General features: G+C 33.8%; 1 long non-coding RNA gene across 1 annotated transcript in view; it reads right to left on the bottom strand.

The window, feature by feature from the left end:
• The window catches only part of LOC131509944 (uncharacterized), a 175,670-nt gene extending 159,944 nt beyond the window's left edge, over positions 1 to 15,726 (bottom strand). Inside the window, exon 1 of the long non-coding RNA XR_009260808.1 lies at positions 15,608 to 15,726. This is a non-coding gene — a long non-coding RNA (uncharacterized LOC131509944). The remainder of the gene's footprint in view (positions 1 to 15,607) is intronic.
• Between the last annotated feature and the right edge of the window lie 3,035 nt (positions 15,727 to 18,761).

Below are 18,761 nucleotides of genomic sequence, written 5' to 3'. Positions count from 1 at the left end.
TCTGACACCCTGTCAGATTTTGATTACAAATAAATTAAAATTGTACAAATAAATTGTACCTCACAAAGCCAAAACCATGGCTATTTTTTCAAAGACTCTATTCATTAGTCTAGGAGTAAGGCTTGCAAATATTGTTTATAGACCCTATAGATAGAGCTTATATGCTATATCCAACTATAAATTTAACTGAATTGGAGAAATTATTTGCACATCTGTAGCAAATTTCTTTCCAACTAACATTTGAGCAGAAGAGCTTGTGAACATAGTTTATTTGAATCACTTTGAGAGAAAGTCATCTTTTGCTTTTAAGAATCCCTCTTCTAGTTACAGTTACCAAGACATGTTTCCCCTTGCTGTGGTTAGAAGTTAAATGGAGGAGGGGTGCCTGGGTGGCTCAGTCGGTTAAGCATCTGACTTCGGCTCAGGTCATGATCTCCTGCTCTGTGAGTTTGAGCCCCGCATCAGGCTCTGTGCTGACAGCTCAGAGCCTGGAGCCTGCTTCAGATTCTGTGTCTCCCTCACTCTCTGGCCCTCCCCTGTTCATGCTCTGTCTCTGTCTCAAAAATAAATAAACGTTAAAAAAAATTTTAAAAAAAGTTAAATGGAGGAAGGCAAGAGGGTGGTGCATAATAGTCTTGTATTGAGAAGCAGGGAGTGATAAATTGCTCTCATCCAACACACATTTGCCCTGGTGATTTTATCATTGTACCACAATTAAGTTATGGTCTCATGTTGAAGAGTCAAAAACCAAATTTCATCAAACAAGTATGGGCCTTCTACCTGGGGAATGGTTCACATAAGTGAACCTGAAGATTGGCATATGAAAACAGAATACTAACCATATTTTACCAAAGTACCTGAACCCAGCTATACAAATAGGCAGAGCTACATGGAATACCAAATCATAATCAGAAAATTATTAATTTTAATCAAATGCATTTACAATGGCATCAGTTCTGGGAGTCTAATCTGTTCATCTCTGCAACAGGATTTACGTATTCACTGAAGCTATAATTACTGCTATCAGTAGATGAGATAACCTGGGCTGGCTCCACTAAACTTATTCTGGAATCCATCATCCAAAATCTATTGGCCAAGGCTGTTACTAGGACTCATCTGATCTGACAACTTTATCTGATATTCATATTGAAGCAGTCTCTTCTTTATATCAATGTTTTTTTTTAATCACATTTTATATTTATTCAGAGTAAAATGGAAGTATTCCCACATACACTTACACATGTTTAAATTCTTAGGGAGAAGTAACAAGCCAATTTATAATGAGAGGTTTTCTAATGTTTTTTAGTTAATGATGTCAAAATAAGTTTGTAAGCAGAACACTGCTGATTATGTGACTCGTATAAAGAAAATACTGTAATATACTTATTTATATTTCTCTCACCCCTACCTCTAAAAGCATTTGATGCAGTTAATAGGTAGAAATAGAGCAAAATAGAATATTCAACAAAATAAAACAATCATCTTTGGTAATGTGATAGTTGTGATTGTGTGGACTCATTTTTGCTGCTGAACATAGAAAGGTAATGAGATTAAAATTTTATTTATTTAAGTTTTTATTTAAATGAGATTAAAATTTTAAAAAATACATCAAAGCTCAAAAGACAATACTCAAGGGATGCCTGGGTGGCTCAGTCAGTTGAGCGTCCAATTCGGCTCAGGTCATGATCTCACAGTTCGTGAGTTCGAGCCCCACATCGGGCTCTGTGCTGACAGCTCAGAGCCTGGAGCCTGCTTCGAATTCTGTGTTTCCCTCTCTTTGCTCTTCCCCTACTCATGCTCTGTCATGATAACATAACATCCTTCTTAGGAATCTATCTTTCCTGACAGCTCAGACACACCATGTATAGGAAGATTTTCTCAGCGTGGGCTTCACCTCAACTTATGAAATAATCAATTGACAAGATGATGAGGTTCTTTTGTTGCTCTGACCTGTGACACAGGCCTAGCCTCTCTGTTCAAGATATGAATTTGCTTCATCTAAGCTGTGTTCCCCTCAGGCAGAGAGGTATGGAAACAGATAAATCATTTGATATTCACTAGAGATTCCTTTCCAAAGGTATTTTCCATTTGCCCCATTAGATCCATTCCCTACTACTTTATACTCTTCTCTCTATAAGAAGCAAACCAGGACAGAATAAATCAATGAGCACCCTTTTCTCTGTTTTGTTTTGTTTTGTTTTTCCCAAGCACCAGGCTCCTTAGAACTGGATCTCAGGAAGGAAGAGAATGATGCTGATTATTTTGCCAGATCCTCTATGTGGAGTCACTTCAGGCTAACTGCATCAGTCACCTCAAGGTCACAGCTTTTCTCATGGTACACTTTTCTCCATTAGTCACCCTTTTCAACTTTACTCACATCTGATGGTGCTATTTGCTTCCTCTTGAAAACCCTATTGACAGAATATGTTTGTTTCACTGGTCTTCATTGGTTTTATGTTTTACTGCCTCTTAATTAATTCATCTTTATTATTCCCCCCTTTTATTCTGATCAATTTTATCATTAATTTGCTGGCAGAGTAGTGGAATGCTTTCTTTCTGTATTTTTTAAATCTTTCTATGTATCTGGATTTGTTTTTCTAATCTCACAATTACTTGGACTACCAGTACCCTTAAGGTAATGTTTTCTTGAAAGATAGCAGCAATTATTCTTCAAATTCTTGACTTTTTCTAATCATAGTTCTGTTGTATTATCTACATAAGTAGAAAAGAATGAAATACCTTTGCAAAACTGTGTCAAAATTAAAATATTTAAACAGCACAAACCACTGACCTCAAATATAATTCCCTATGTGTACATAATGTTACAACTTAAGAACTATTCCATAATCAAATCAAAGTCTGATACATAAGATCAAGCTCAAGGAACCCCATGAGGAATAAGTAAGTGTCATTACATTCCAAGTCCTAATAAGTCTTGCTCTCATGGCTTCTACTTCTGATTAATAGCTCCCTTTTTAGCCTACATGCATGATCTCATGAGGAACTCCCTATAATCAGTAGACTAAAGGAAAACAAAGTTGAACTTTTCCCCACCTACAGGTAGAAAATAGCAACAAAATAGAAAGACATCCTTAAACACTAGTGCTGAAGGAGAATCTCAGTAGACAAAAGTTCAAAAAAGATGGCCATAATCATCTACAATGATCCATAAGCCACTACCCATTTGCTGGTTGGATGCCATGGAGTAGGAAACAACACAATTCATAAATTAGTGATAAGAGTTTAGGGGAGGAGATAAGCAAAAGGACATCTTAGTATAGACAGAAATCATAACCACAACAGAGAAGCTATAAATATCCAGATAGAAAAGATGAATGTTTGATAGCCTCTCTTCCCAGAAGCCTCTTTGGTTTCTCAGTGGCCTCTTGAATAAAGTGGCCATGGTGACAGGAAGTTAGTTGTAGACTTTAAAATATAGTACTTCCTTTATCTGAGAGTTAACTTAACTAGAGCTCACTTGCCAGTAGTTGTCATTAGCTATAAGCTCCTAACATGACACCATTTCCCTGGGACAAACCTGTCACTTGATACCAGGTCTATTAACTTCCATAGGAAGTTGATTATCTTGTATACTTTCATGTTAGAAATAACAGCATCTGCGTTCCCTCAGAACAAATATTCATTCTGGGTAGAGACCTGCTTTTCCTGCCTTATCTAATGCCCTATTCATGATCACATACCATCATTTACTCTAAGCCCTGTCATATACACAACAACCTTAAAGATACTAAAGAGCTGAGGGATATTTGAAGAAGAGAATCAGCAGGATAAACACTTAGCGTGACTGGGCAGTGTCCTCTTGGATGTGTTATATGCTCTGTACCAGTGATCAGTAGGATAGTGTTCTTTATCTCAGCAATTGTTCATATCACAAACTTAATTTCCCATCAGCAGAAGTTTTGTATCCTATCTTCACAACATTAGGCTATGATGATCTGGAGTCATGGTTACTAAAGAGGAAGGTTATTTGAACTAAGGGACTCAAGATTGATTCCATTTAACCAGAAGCTACACATTTTATTTTCCTTCTGTCACTTGAACATTAGGTAAAGAGAAGAGATTTACTCTATTAACTGAGTTGATTTGTCTTAATTGGAGTTCTATTATTCAATGGAGGCAGAGAGAAATAGGCCTGGAATCTAGGAGATTCTCTTACTACATCTGTGTTTTCTGGTTAAAAAAAAAAGTAATGAAAAAATGGAACTACTTCCCACAGGGAACACTACTTAGGGCACATGATCTTTTGGCAATTAATTTGAGGATGCACCAGGCAAAGAATTATGATTGGCTATTGTGCTAGCTGAAGAGGAGGGAATGTGGACAGCAGTGAAAAGGGAAGTTTTAATTGCCAACTAGGACAATGCAACTTTTTGCAAAGGGAAGGACTGTAGTGATTATGCATATTTTTTTCTTTGTATTTATGTACATGTAACTTTGTAAATAATAACAAATCCATTTTTTCATCTTTCTCCCTGTGGTTCTCATATTATCTAATGTACATGGTATCACTAGAGATTGAATTTATATTTTACTTTTTAAGTTTCAAGATACCAAAGAGGGATAGTGACTGAGCTGGAAAAGAAATGAACATTATCCAGAGATTAATAAATAAAATGGCATATGGGATTTTCTATTTCCCTTTGTCGGAAGATGATTATCCCTTTGACTATACACGGATAGTTCTGACAAGTTATGCAAAACATTATACTATTACTTTTGGTCAGGTGTTAAATATGCATAAAATGGGTGTGCATAGATGGTAATTTCACAAATATGTGCATAATACAGGACCATCTGGGGTCAGTTAGGCACCATTTTCACCTGCGAAATAGAAACTACATTTCCCAGAATCCTCTTCACTATATGATTATTGGATAAGATTTCCCTATGAGAGGGAAGGCTGGGGTGAAGGGGAAGCAATTATTCCCAGGCATGGATGAAGTTCACCATAGCACTCTGACAAGTTCTTGAAAACCACCCTCTTCTCTGGAACAGACTTAACATTTTGTGGGAGCCTCTCAGAAGTCCTCAAGGAATGTAGCAGCTTGTGGGCAGACACTTGAGGAACTCTGGTTTAGTTCCTCAGGTAAGAAAAACCTCAATGTCAACTTTTTGTGAACTTCTGTGGCATAACCCCGAAAAACTGGTGGAAAATTTCCCTAAATTTCACTCCTCAAGCAACTGCAAAGTCAGGTAAAGGCTTCATTCTATATTCAATGTAGAGTGGCTTGTGTTTTCCTGGCTGAATCCAGACTGAAATTGGAGTGTAGTTCCTGGAGGACTGCAAATGGAATATATGTTTTCTGCATCTATTTAGTGTTTAATACATAAAAATTGTTCAATCAACTGTATGTCCAGATTGAATCTGTTCTTAACCTCACATGGAGAAAAAGCTCAAAAAAAGTAAATGGTAGGGAATTTTAGGAAGAGATAAAACTGTTGCTTCCATGCAATCACCTTCCTACACTGAGAAATAATCAGTCAACAATCCTCTCTTGAGAATTCAAAGGTCCTGAATTATTCAGACAGGCCATTGTAGCACTGACTGTTCCCTTACTTTTACCACATAGAATTTCCACCGATAGCTTAGATCCCCTGGTATTTCTGTAGGTCAGTTGCCTCAATAATGAAAATGCAAAAAACAAAACAAAACAAAAACACCAAGGAAAACTACAACAAAAAATTTTCACCAGTAAAATGAAATAAAGTATGCAAGAGTTGTAATTAACCCTGCACATTACTATATTTCTATATTTCCTAGAAATCTTGTCTTTAAGTACCTTTAATATTGTTTCAATACCTTTAAAAGTCAATCTTTGCTAATCTCTTTCCTGAAATGTACATTCTTTGACAGATTTAAAATTACATAGTCATAGAAGGTTTTGTCCAAGCTATACTACAGAATTCACAGTTTGATAGTCACATGCATGCACAGAATACGTTTGATGGCCTGGATCCTAAATCATGTCTGCTTATGTGTTTTTTTTTCTTTCATTTTTTCTTCTCCTAAGATGACTATGAGTAAATGGCAACATTCAAGCCAGGAAAATTGAGATTTTGGTTGAGGGTAGATAATCTAACATAACAGAAGTTGCGAACAGACTCTACATTTTATAATTTAATATCAGAAATACCAACTGGAAAGCAGTCAATAAGAAATTATAGAATTTCACTGACCACATTTTGAGAATGATTCATTCAATTCACTTAATGTTTTCCATAACTAACCACTTACTTGCAAGAACTAGCAGGACATACTTTTTACTGACAGTAATCCTTGCTTTTGGTTACAAAAGTCTGTTTCAGCTAAACTAAATTGACATTTATATCACTAACTTAGCAGGTATGAAATTTTAAGGAGTTCATTGCTCTGCCCTGAGGGGCAGTAGCATCACATAACATAAAAGGCTTTGATCTGGCTTCTAAGGTAGAAGGAAAGAAAATGTATATACAAGTACCAGTTCTTTTTTTCATACAGCAATTTAGCTGCACAGTGGACTACACTGTTTTTATTGTGCACAGAAAGGTATATTTTGATGAATGGATTTATAAATACATATCATCTGGTTGGATTCAGCTGTTAATAAGTGTAATGAAAAAAGGGAAGTATCAAATTAAGCATGATTAAACTTGGGAAACAAGCCTTTTATAATTCTTAATGTTTTCTTTAGAGTCTAGATAAGAATAAAACTTCCCTGAATTCACAATACATTCAAGATACCTGTGACTAATGATAATAAAGGCAGAAACTAGTATGATTCAGTATTATTGTCTCACCAATATTACTATCCAGGTTATTAAATTTGGATGGCCCATTTCTTCTTCTATACTGTACTTATTATATTCCTATCCTATTAGAAAATAAATTGTTTCCTATCTAATATTGCTGCAAAGCTATTTTAGTGTATTGTAAAGAATCTATGATCCTGCTCTTTTGATAGATTCTATTGTTTCTTTTTCATTAATATTGATTAATGAAATGGTATTGTCCTCCCCTTTACTCTAAGTCCGCTTACTTTCAGGGATTTGATCATTTAGCTATTGCTTCAATCCTAGTCTTAAACAGGTTTCTATTTAAATTCTCTTCTCTATTTATATTTGGTCTAATTTTTAGAACTCATTCTATTAAGGTTCCAATATCCATTTCAATATTAAAGTTATTTTATTTTTATGGACTATTATAAAAACAACTGCCTTTGAACAATTTTCTACGTTTCAGGTTGCAATAATGTCATTAGTACATATTATTTAAATTAATAATCTAGGGAATATCTGCTAATACCTACACTACTGAATAAACTGAAAATATTATATTTTTTCATAAATGTTTAATGTTTTCCCATCTATTTATAAATCTTTTCAAATAATTGGGTTTGAAATGTCATAAACATTATATGGTTATATTATGAATATTCTTTATAATATTCATTTAGCATGGTGCCTGGCTGGCTCAGTCTGGAGAGCATGTGACTCTTAATTTTGAGGCTGTGAGTTCGAGCCCCATGTGGGTAGAGATTAGTTAAATATATAAATAATTAAAAAAACAAAACAAAACCATGTGCATTTAGTTATCTTTAACTGGAGGCACTCTCACAACAATTTGAAATGTATGGAGTAAGATTTACAAACCTATTTTTCTTTGTACACTGAAACAATCTTTGCAATATATCCTAAAAATTCTGCTTTATCAGAAAAATATATTTTTAAAATATCACCAGATTTGAAGAACATGAGAGTGGTGAATATTTATTGTCTTTTAAATAATGTATAAGTAGGCTAGCAGGAAGTGAGTGACACTGGATTTTGTGAAAGGTAAGAAAATATAATGAGAATGCAAGGCCTGTATAAAATAAACATATTTTGCATGATACAAGGAAGTAATGATATTTCTCAAGGAGATCAAAAGATAAATCATGAGGTTGTTAATAAACTCATAAAGTAATTTTCACCAATTAAAATCACAGCAAGTTTTATAACTATTTATACTATTAAGGTCTTTTAAATACAGAACTCTAAAGAGGAAAAAGTCCCCACTCCTCATATAATCAATCAGTATTGATGAGTTTGAAAATATAAATGGGTATGTTTAAAATTCAAATGTCTAAAATGAAAAGGAAAATTCCATACTCCCTCCCACATTTCCCTATTCTTATATGTGTACCTACTGTCACATGTTTTTTGCATTCCACAATAAGAAACAGACAGATAAATAAGTAAATACATGTAAGTTCCTATCTTTTGATAGCAACAAATAGATTTTTTATACAACTTTTTTCTTTTAGTATATATACATTGTACTATAAACCTTCCATCTATTGCCTTTTGCCATAGTATATTTTGGGTTTATTTTCAAATCAGCATAGTAAAGACATAACTTGTTTTTGTATATAAATGTGCGCACACACACACACACACACACACACACACACCCCAGAATGTATTTAAGTAATTTCTGCTTATTAAACTTCAGTTATACTTACTTTGCTATTATATGCAGTTTTGCAAAACGTATCCTATTGTATATAAGCATATTTTTTAAGTATAACCCTATGACATATTTCTACATCTAGAATCTATTGTTTATAATTTATTTTGTATAGCTGTCAGTTTTGACCCTAAAGGTGTTGAGTTGCCATGAATTTACTCCCTAACTTATCTCTTTTTTTTTTCCTCTGTCTCTCATTTTCTCTCAATTATCAGGTATCTCATAGCTTAAAAACTGCTATCTCATTTGTATTTTTTTTTATTTACAGGTGATGCTATATGTCTTTCTGTGTATATACTAATATTTCTAATTGCTGCTATTTTACTCTCAATTGCTGACTTATATCCTTTCATAATTGGCCTATTTTCTAAATCTTGGTTGAGGCTTTTTTACATTAATAGAGTTGCTTTCAAAAATACTTTGGTTTTCTTACTTTTATTTCTCCCTTTCTTTTCTGTCGTTATTTTGCAAAACAAAAGTATTTTGTTCCACTTTGTAGCTTTATCATTAAAAGCATTGAAAAATAATTTCTGATTAAATCATTTCTCATTTCTGGTTGAAAGGATTTCTCCACCTTAGGATCATAAACATATTAAAAATGTGTTTTATCTAGAATAGCATTAACTGAAAGTATGTTGTGAGCCAGACATATAATTTAAAATGTTCTAGTAGTCACATTAAAAAAAGTAAAACAAGTAAAATTAATCTGATAATATATTTTATTTCAAATATCCTAATTATTATTTTAACATGTAATCAATGTAACAGTTATTAATGAGATATCCTGTAGTATTTTATGATTGGCATATTTTAGACTTACATGACAAATTGTAAAGTTTTCATTGGAAATACTTGATCTGTATTTTACTTTTCATTTTTTTTTTGTTTTCTTTTTTTTCTTTCCAAGATTTTATTTAAATTCACATTAGTTAACATTAAGTGTAGTATTGGTTTCGGGTGTGGAATTTAGTGATGTGTATTTTAATTTTATACAATTTACAGTTTAAAATTTAGATGACATTTCAAGTTTTTCCAATCATGTGTAAATATTTTCTAATAACTGAATCAAATATCAGTTTTTAATTCAAATATAAATTAAATAAAATTAAAACTTGAGTTGCCAGTTACACCATCCATATTTGAAGTTCTCAAAAGCCACATGAAATTAGCAGCTCTCACATTAGAAGCACTGTTGTAGAAATTGTGCACTTTAGTCATTTGAATGGCTAATTTATCTATTTGAATGATTTTGGGATTCAGCTTCATTTTTCTCCCAAAGAGTTAAGCATTTTTATTAACATTATATTTTTAATAAAAAATTTTTAAATAAAATATTTAAACAAAATTTTTTATATAATTTTTTAATAAAATTTTTCACCACTAATTTTTGTCAACAAAATTCCTATTCTTTGGGTCTATTTCCATATTGTTCTTCTGTCTCACTGAGTTTCTTGCCTATTTCTTCTCTGCATTTTTTATTTCCTGATAACTCTGGTATAACCCAATTCTGCCTCCCTGTTTGTATTTAAATAACTATATAATTTCTTCCTAAAGTGCTCTGAAGAAACTGTTTTCATTTTAGCTCACATGTCAATTTTAATATAGTTGGAGTAGATACCATTGTAGTTAAAAAGCATTCACGTTTTTCCACTTTCACTGAGAAGTTTGGCTTCACTTTTTTAGTCATACTTTTCTAACTATGTATTTTTCCCCATTTATAGGAATCAGATTTATTGTTAAATTCTTCACTAAGAATGCTGAGTTAGAGCATTTATCTCCTTTTATTTACTGTATTCTGGTAGGCTTTTGAGAAATTCCCCAGGTATACTGCAGCACATGTGTTCATTTTGCTCTCCAACACCCCAAAATATTTTTGCATCAAAACTAAATGATCATTTAGTCTCCAAATATTGAAGGCAAAATATCATCCTCTGTTTCAAATTCAACACTGCATTTTATGTAACTTTTCTCTTTAGGCTCCTGGACATCCTTGTGACATGTAACCGGCAGCATCAATGCCACTAATGGTCTCTCCAGTGGCATCTCCCAGATCCTGGCTGGGTTTTATCAGGGAATAGAGCATCTTTCTTCAATTTCTTCCATTTTTCAGTTTTAATTACTTCAGTTCAAGTTTATATTTTTGGATAAAGTGATGCAGGTAAAGGAAGAACTGAATTATTCTCTTTGATAGGCCCACCCTGGAGTCTTCCCACCTACATGTACATTCTACACAAGCATGAATTCCACAGTGTGGCAAGGGTGTGCTGTGGGAGAGACGCAAACACAAGGAACTTTCTTACACCTTTGTGGTACTGGTGGGGGTGGGGGCAGTTCTTAATAATTGCTTCATTTTTGTAACTTATTCTTCTCTTCATATTTTCTTGGTAAGCCCCATTTAACAGTGTGTCACATTCTAAAGGAGCATACATTCAGCTCCAAAAGACTTTAAAATGATGTAACATTGATGCAATGTGCTTGAAAAGGAAGTTTGGAAACTGTAACATTCCATCCTTAAACAAGGCACTACTGTTCTAAAATTTGTCTTTGGACAGTTTTTCCCTCAAAGTTCTTATCATCTCAAGGGCTGCTCCTTCAAATTTGGTGTCTACCCCAAATTAAAACTTGAGTTGTCATCTGTCTGTAATTCTTTCCTTTCACTTTGCAGATATTAGCTATTCTCTGATAAACAGATTTAATTTCCTTTTAACGTAAACCAAATATGCTTTTCCTCAATTATTCCACTTTTCTCTACTTCTCCATATCAAATGACAATGGAAACAGAACTATGTAGAGAGAATGCAGAATTATCTGAATAAGTATATATGCCTTAATATTTTCTATGTTATATTTATGAATATATATGTGATATGGATTTCTTTACCTGTCACATAAAAAGTTTTCAAATTATTCACCAGAGATTATATCTAAATATAGATTTACACAGGCCTCATCTGCCTTTTTAAGCATCAGTTATCATCTGATAGTTATCATTATTCACTATATTATTGGATTAAGATAAAATATTGTCTAAACCAGACAGTCTTCTCCACACAAATTAAATACTAGGTACTAACACTTGTTTACTTTTTAGTAAAACTGTTTCTTCTAAATTGCCAAAATGCCTAAGAGTGAAAATTTTTTTTCCAAAGTAAATGATACTTTATATAACACCAAATACATTTCTTGTTGGGGGGGAAGAAGGCGGGGGCACTATTTGGTGGTTTGGAAGTCATTCCTAGTTTTTTATTCAAATTCTCAATAAATTATTCATACTCATAGACTATATCCAAGGTCAACTCTATTTGTGTTTAGATGAAATTCCTAGGATCCAAACTAAAATAGGATCTAGCATTTGTGAAGTTCTAGAAAAGACAACTTCCTTCACCTACTAGTGCTTCTAATATTTCCCTTATAACCAAGAAAAGATGATTTGGAGGGAACATTTTCTCTCCCCCTATATCCAAAGTAACAGATGCCTTATTCTTTGGGCATATCCCCTCCAGGACACAGCTTTATGCAAAGCAGAATCACCAAAGCCATTTCTAAAATTCAAACCTGATCTGTTTAGTAATGTAATCTGGACTCACACTATGGGTAGTTTCAACACTTATAAATGTACTCAACACTTTATATACAATCTTTCAACATACATATGTAAATCTTATAAACTATGGCTAATCCCTTACCAACATATTTATGGATATGTCTCCAAAAGCAAGGGAAACAAAAGCAAATATAAACTATTGGGATAATACCAAATTAAAAAGCTTTTCCACAGTTAAAGGAAGCCATCAACAAAACAAAAAGGCAACCTACTAAAGGAGAGAAGATACTTGTAAATGATATACCTCATAGAAGGTTAATATACACAACACATAAAGAACTTAGACCACTCAACACCAAAAAAACAAAATCTGATTTAAAAATGAGCAGACCTAAACAGACACTTAAAATATATATATATATATATATATATATCGTTACAGATAAATAGTTATAGATATAGATATATAGTCAACTCATACCAGTCCAACTGGCTAATATCAAAAAGACAAGTGGGGCACCTGGGTGGCTCAGTCGGTTGAGGGACCAACTTCCACTCAGGTCATGATCTCGCAGTCCGTAAGTTCAAGCCCCACATTGGACTCTGTGCTGATGGCTGAGAGCCTGGAGCCTGTTTCAGATTCTGTGTCTCCTTCTCTCTCTGCCCCTCCCCAACTCATGCTCTCTCTCTCTCTCTCTCTCTCTCTCTCTGTCAAAAATAAACAAACATTAAAAAAATTTTAAAAAAAGACAAGAAATAACAAGTGGAAAAAGAAAACACTCGTTCACTGTTTGTGGGAATGTAAACTGTGCTTCCACTGTTCAAATAGGTATGGGGTTTCTCAAAAAATTAAAAACAGAAATACCATATGATCCAGTAATTCCACTCCTGGGTTTTTATCCAAAGAAAATAAAAACACTAATTAAAAAAGATATATGCACCCTTATGTTTACTGTAGCATTACTTACAATAGCCAAGGTATGGAAGCAACCTAAGGGTCTGTTAGTACATGAATGGACAAAGAAGTGGTGTACACACACATGCACACACGCATGTATACACACAATGTAACATTACTCAGCCATACAAATGGCATTACTCTTGCCATTTGCAACAACATGGATGGACATAGAAGGTACTATGCTAAGTGAACCAAGTCACAGAAAGACCAATGCCATATGATTTCACTTCTATGTGGAATCTAAAACACAAAGCAAATGAATAAAGGAAACATATACTCTTAAATACAGAGAACCACCTGGTGGTTGTCAGAGGGTAAGAGAATGGGTAAAACAAAGGGGATTAAGAGGTACAAACTTCCAATTATAAAATAAGTGAGTCACAGAGATGGAAACTATCCATAAAATAAAGTAAGGCTAATTTCAATAATTATGGAAAACTATTGCTTTAAAACCTTTCAAGATGCTAGTAGGAAACTCCACAGGCAAAATGGAAAAGTCAGGAATTATAGGCTGAATTGAAAATTTAGGAAAAGATAACTTTGGAAAGAAATACCTGAAAGTAAAATATCAACAAGATACAGACAGTAGTACTAGACATAGCAAATGCTCTGATTATCAGAAACGAATATTTCCAAATAGCACACGTGCTACTACATATTCCCAGAAAATTGAAGTTATTTTTATATTTGAACAATATGAAATCCTAAAATACAAATCCCAAAACTCTATGGACCTCATATTATTCATTTTTCTAGAAAAGAGAGATCTTTTTTTTTTTTTCTGACAGGTAGTCAGTCATCTTTGCTTCATTTGTGAAGATACTTGACAATCTAGACTGTCCTCGTATACCTGGCAGAATTTAAAAATACGATTATGCATGATCCAGTTAGTCTTAAATATGGTATTGCACAGCACAGGTAATGATAGAATATTTAGTGGAAAAAATAAAGCCATGTGAATATTTTTTTATGAAAGGTATAAACAAGATCAAAAACAGACCTTTCCCTTTACCTATTCCTAATGACAAAGCCAGACACAGTTCCTTCCCCTTTCATCCTTCCTGTCATGTTTTTTGTCCCAGGAGTAATTAGAATTAGAATGCTGTGTCCCCCAGAAACTAGCTCGACACAGAGATAAACATTTCCCATTCAAATAAGTGACTGACACTCCCCCTACATACAAAATAACTCTGAGTGTAAAGCACCCTGACTATAGCTTTCTTCCCCTCACTATAAAAGTTGCTAAGGCAAAAAATACTCTTCTGAGACACTTCGATTTTCAGATATAGCCTGTTCTGCTTATTGCAGTGGCCCAATAAAATCATCTCTTAATTGTCTGAGGAATTTTGTCTTTGACAGTGCCATCCATCTCCATCAATAATTCTAAACAGATAAAAGAATAAGTAATAGCATTTGAACTGAGGCAAGTGACTTAAAGAATGAAAACAATATGGAGGAAACAGATGAATCTGAAACACATGTTTCATTGTCAATCAGTACTTGACAGATAATACAAAATTCTACATTAATAACTTATATGCATGGGAGTTCGAACTATTTCATAAGATCAATTTCAATGAACGCTGTCTTGAAGAACTATTTCTAGAAATAAAGGGAGAATATTGTTGCATACAGAAATGAAGAAGTACAAGACTTACCATTCCTTCACTACTATATAATCTTCAGTTTTCTTCTCTAAATAAGTCTATTCTCTACCATCTGCTCTATTTTATTGCTACCATTTTTGCAATATATCTAATAAATAGAAGAGATACACAATTTACCAGAACTCTCAATATGATGTGAAATCAAAGAAATTAAAAAGGAGCAATACTAAATTCAGAATGACAGAATTATATTGAAAAATTCTAGTATAAAATTATTTATAATCTAAACCACATATACGTATCTTGTTGACCTCATTCACTTTCTATTTCTTTTTTTTTTTTGTAACTTCTGTGATTTTCTTCTCATGTCCCAATAATTGGACCCATATACAATGCCTACAGTTTACCTTTTGTTTAAAAATTTTCTTTGTCCTGTTGACATCCACAGCAAGGCACTATACCTGTCTTCTTCAGTTACTGCTAGACTTCCCTAGTTCTCGCTTAGCTACAGATTGTCTGACAAAATGGAAGGATAGATCATAATTCAAATGTCTTTTTGTAATATGTGTATAAAGACAATAAACCTTACATTTTTAAATATTTTTAAAAATTGTCAAGGTCATAATAAAACAAACAAGACTTAAATACAGTCACAGATTGGAAGAAACAAAGGAGAAATTATAATTAATAATTAAATATAATGTGCTATTGTGGATGGAGCCTGGAGCAGACAAAGAACACTACTTGGAAAAAATATGAGGAAATGTGAATCAAGTTTGGAGTTTAGCTGATGGTACTACACAAATGTTGGTTCTCAGTTTTATAAAAATATACCATCATGCTGTAAAATTTTATAATTGGCAAAAAATCTAGATGAAGAGTGTATGAGATAAGACAGAATTCTATCTTTCCAATTTTTCTGTAAATCTAAAATTGCCACAAAATACAAAACTAAAACTAAAACACAACAACATTATAGAAGTACCTACCTTGTTCTTCTTCAAGAAAACCTCCACAAAGTTATCTTTTTCTGAGAGACTGTCTCAAAGTCCTGACTATGCTCACTGGGAGAGTTCTCGTTTGGATTTGATGATGTCACTCAATGCTCTCAAACCTGGAAATCAAAGAAATGATATTGTCTATATTCTCCATCGTGACCATCATTCTGGTTGAGGCTTGTGCTCTTGGCCCTTCTTCCCCACTCTGGGTAGCTTTGGGTCACGCTCTCTCAGGAAATGTGCCAACAGAAAGTTCTTTAGGAAAAAAAAAAAAGTCTGAAGCCTCTCCTTTTCATATGATTCAAACTCTATTTTATTGCAACATTTGGGACCCAAACCATTCTATCATTCGTTGCCATTTCTAACCTGTAACAACCCTATTAAGTCACACGTGTACTTCCTCCAGCCAAAATCAAGTGAGAATGAAGATTCAAAAGCTATGATTCATCTACATCTCAAGCTCAGCAATTCATCGGATATAACCAGCATGTCAAATTCCCCTGAAGTGCACACACAGAATTCTGCTCTTTTATTGTTACAAACAATAGTTGAGCACAATTTTCTCTGAGAGGTTCATGAAAAGTCTCGACTAAAAATAAAAACAAAGCAACTATTCAATAATGGTCAAAAGTGAATATTAATCATTGGTTATTTGATGGAGTTGGTATTCATCATGTTCCTTAACTAGAGCTAAATCTGCATTTACAACTCTGCCCTGAAACAACTGAACTCGTGCTGTAAAGTCTTGCTAACAAGCTGGGCTCTGGTGAAGACACTTCGTAGCAAAATGTATAATTTGAATCTGAAGAATATATACACTTTTTGACCATATGAAGCAAAGGTTTCATTACCACCATGTTCTGCTTCCATCAAGTATTTAAGCTCTTCCCTTATTCTTTAATGATTAACACTTTAGAATCGGTATGATGTGCCATTTCTTCACAGGCCTTCATGTCATCTATGAAGTTTGTTTTATACATATATAGCCAATGGCTGTATAGGAGGCAGATGTGACTGGGAGGCCTTTTAAACAGTTGAAAATCCATTCATATTGTTATCTGATTCATAGGCCATGAAAATTAATATTATTTATGTTCTACATGGCTGCCTTTACTGCAGGAAGTTAAAAGGTTTGGAGAGAGATGGGACATTTAAAGGAATTATTTTTTTTCAACTTGGAAGAAAGATGGCATGTAAAGGAGCATTAAAAATTCATAGATGTACAAAGTGCTTTTGGATTTGCTAATTGTTTTCAAAGATTTACACGGTATCTAGAGAAATATAAAGTTATGAGCTATAATAAATTTTTATGTAATTTAAAAAATTGATTTGGATCAGAGCACTTATTCACTAGTATGGATGTTATTGACTTTATGTAAGAGCAATAAATATTTTGCATTTAAATTAAAATGGTGCATTACATTACTTGTATCTGCATCTACCCACAAGGCTACTGATGTATGACTTTATGCCTGCAAATAACAAAAAGGGGGCAGGCGACATTAGGAGCAGTTATTTCTGTGGCTCTATTTTTTTTAATTAAAAAAAAATTTTAATGTGTATTTTTGAAGGAGAGAGAGACAGAGTGTGAATGGGGGAGGGGCAGAGAGAGAGAGAGAGAGAGAGAGGGAGACACAGAATGTGAAGCAGGCTCCAAGCTATGAGCTGTCAGCACAGATCCCGACGCGGGGCTGGAACTCACAAACTGCAAAATCATGACCTGAGCCCAAGTCGGATGCTCAACTTCCTGAACCAGCCAGGCTACCCTCTGTTGCTCTATTTTTTTAAATTAAATATTATTTGAAAACATAACTTATGCCATATCATTAAAGAAAATTATTAAAAAGATCATGAATAGGGGCATCACTCAGTGAGTTAAGTGTCCAATGCCTGGTTTTGGCTCAGGTCATGATCTCATGGTTTGTGGGTTCAAGGCCCGCATCAGGCTCTGTGCTGGCAGCATGGAGCCTGCTTGGGGTTCTCCCTTTCTCCTTTCTCTGCCCCTTTTCTGTTTTGGCTCTCTCTCTCTCAAAGTAAATAAATAAAACTTTAAAAAAGGTAATGAATATTCTCTTAAATGTTTATTAGAAACAACAAAGTATCTTTTTATTCCATATACTTAATTCTCTTTGGTTCATGTACCAACCACATTATTTTAATCTGTTTGTTCATTTTAATGAAACATACCCCTCCTAAAAAAAGATACAAAATATGTTATATATTAGAGTATATATAATGTCTTCTTCATACACTCTAAACACAAAGATTATATAACTTCTTCACATTATAAAAATAGCTGTTTATTAAATTTTTAATTTAATTTAAGTATAGTTATCATATAGTGTTATATAAAAATAAATGTTATGTGGTGGCTAGGTGGCTCAGTGGGTTGAGCATCTGACTTCAGCTTAGGTCATGACCTCACAGTCCCTGAGTTCAGCCCCGCGTTGGGCTCTGTGCTGACAGCTCAGAGCCTGGAGCCTGTTTCAGATTCTGTGCCTCCCCTCTCTCTGCCCATTCCCCACTCACGCTCTGTCTCTCAAAAATGAACGTGAAAAAAATAAAAAGTAATAAAAAAATAAAAATAATCCTTCTTTTACTGATTGTTTTTTATTTTTCTTCCGAAAACATTTAATTAATTAATTAATTTATTTATTTATTTATTCATATTGAAAGAGAGCAAGAGAAAGCACAAGCAGGGGAGGGGCAGATAGAGAGAGAAATAGAAAATCCAAGCAGGCTACATACTGCCAGCACAGAGTCTGATGCAGGGCTTTATCTCATAAATCATAAGATCATGACCTAAACCAAAACCAAGAGTCAGATGCTTAACTGACTAAGCCACTCAGGTGCCCCAATTTACTGATTGTTTTTTAAAGGACATTAGTCACCAAGGAGACTAAAGAATATCATACCTTTCTAATTGCTTGTGTTAGAGAAGACTGATAATTGGAAGAATGACAAAAATGCTTATAGACTGCAGGCATGCTCAGACAAGGGGGGTAAAATTCATCTTTGATAGAGTGTTAGGTCCTTTTCATTGTCAGAAAAATCCATTAGAATATTTTTCATATACCTAACCAAAAGCTGATTCTTGTGTTTAATACTTTGTCTTTATAGCTCTATGGAGTGCCACAGAGTAAGA

This window comes from Neofelis nebulosa, chromosome 1 (assembly GCF_028018385.1).
Source record: "Neofelis nebulosa isolate mNeoNeb1 chromosome 1, mNeoNeb1.pri, whole genome shotgun sequence".
Taxonomy (NCBI): domain Eukaryota; kingdom Metazoa; phylum Chordata; class Mammalia; order Carnivora; family Felidae; genus Neofelis; species Neofelis nebulosa.
The sequence above is the reverse complement of the archived record's forward strand: the minus strand, read 5'-3'. Positions and strand labels throughout refer to the sequence as shown.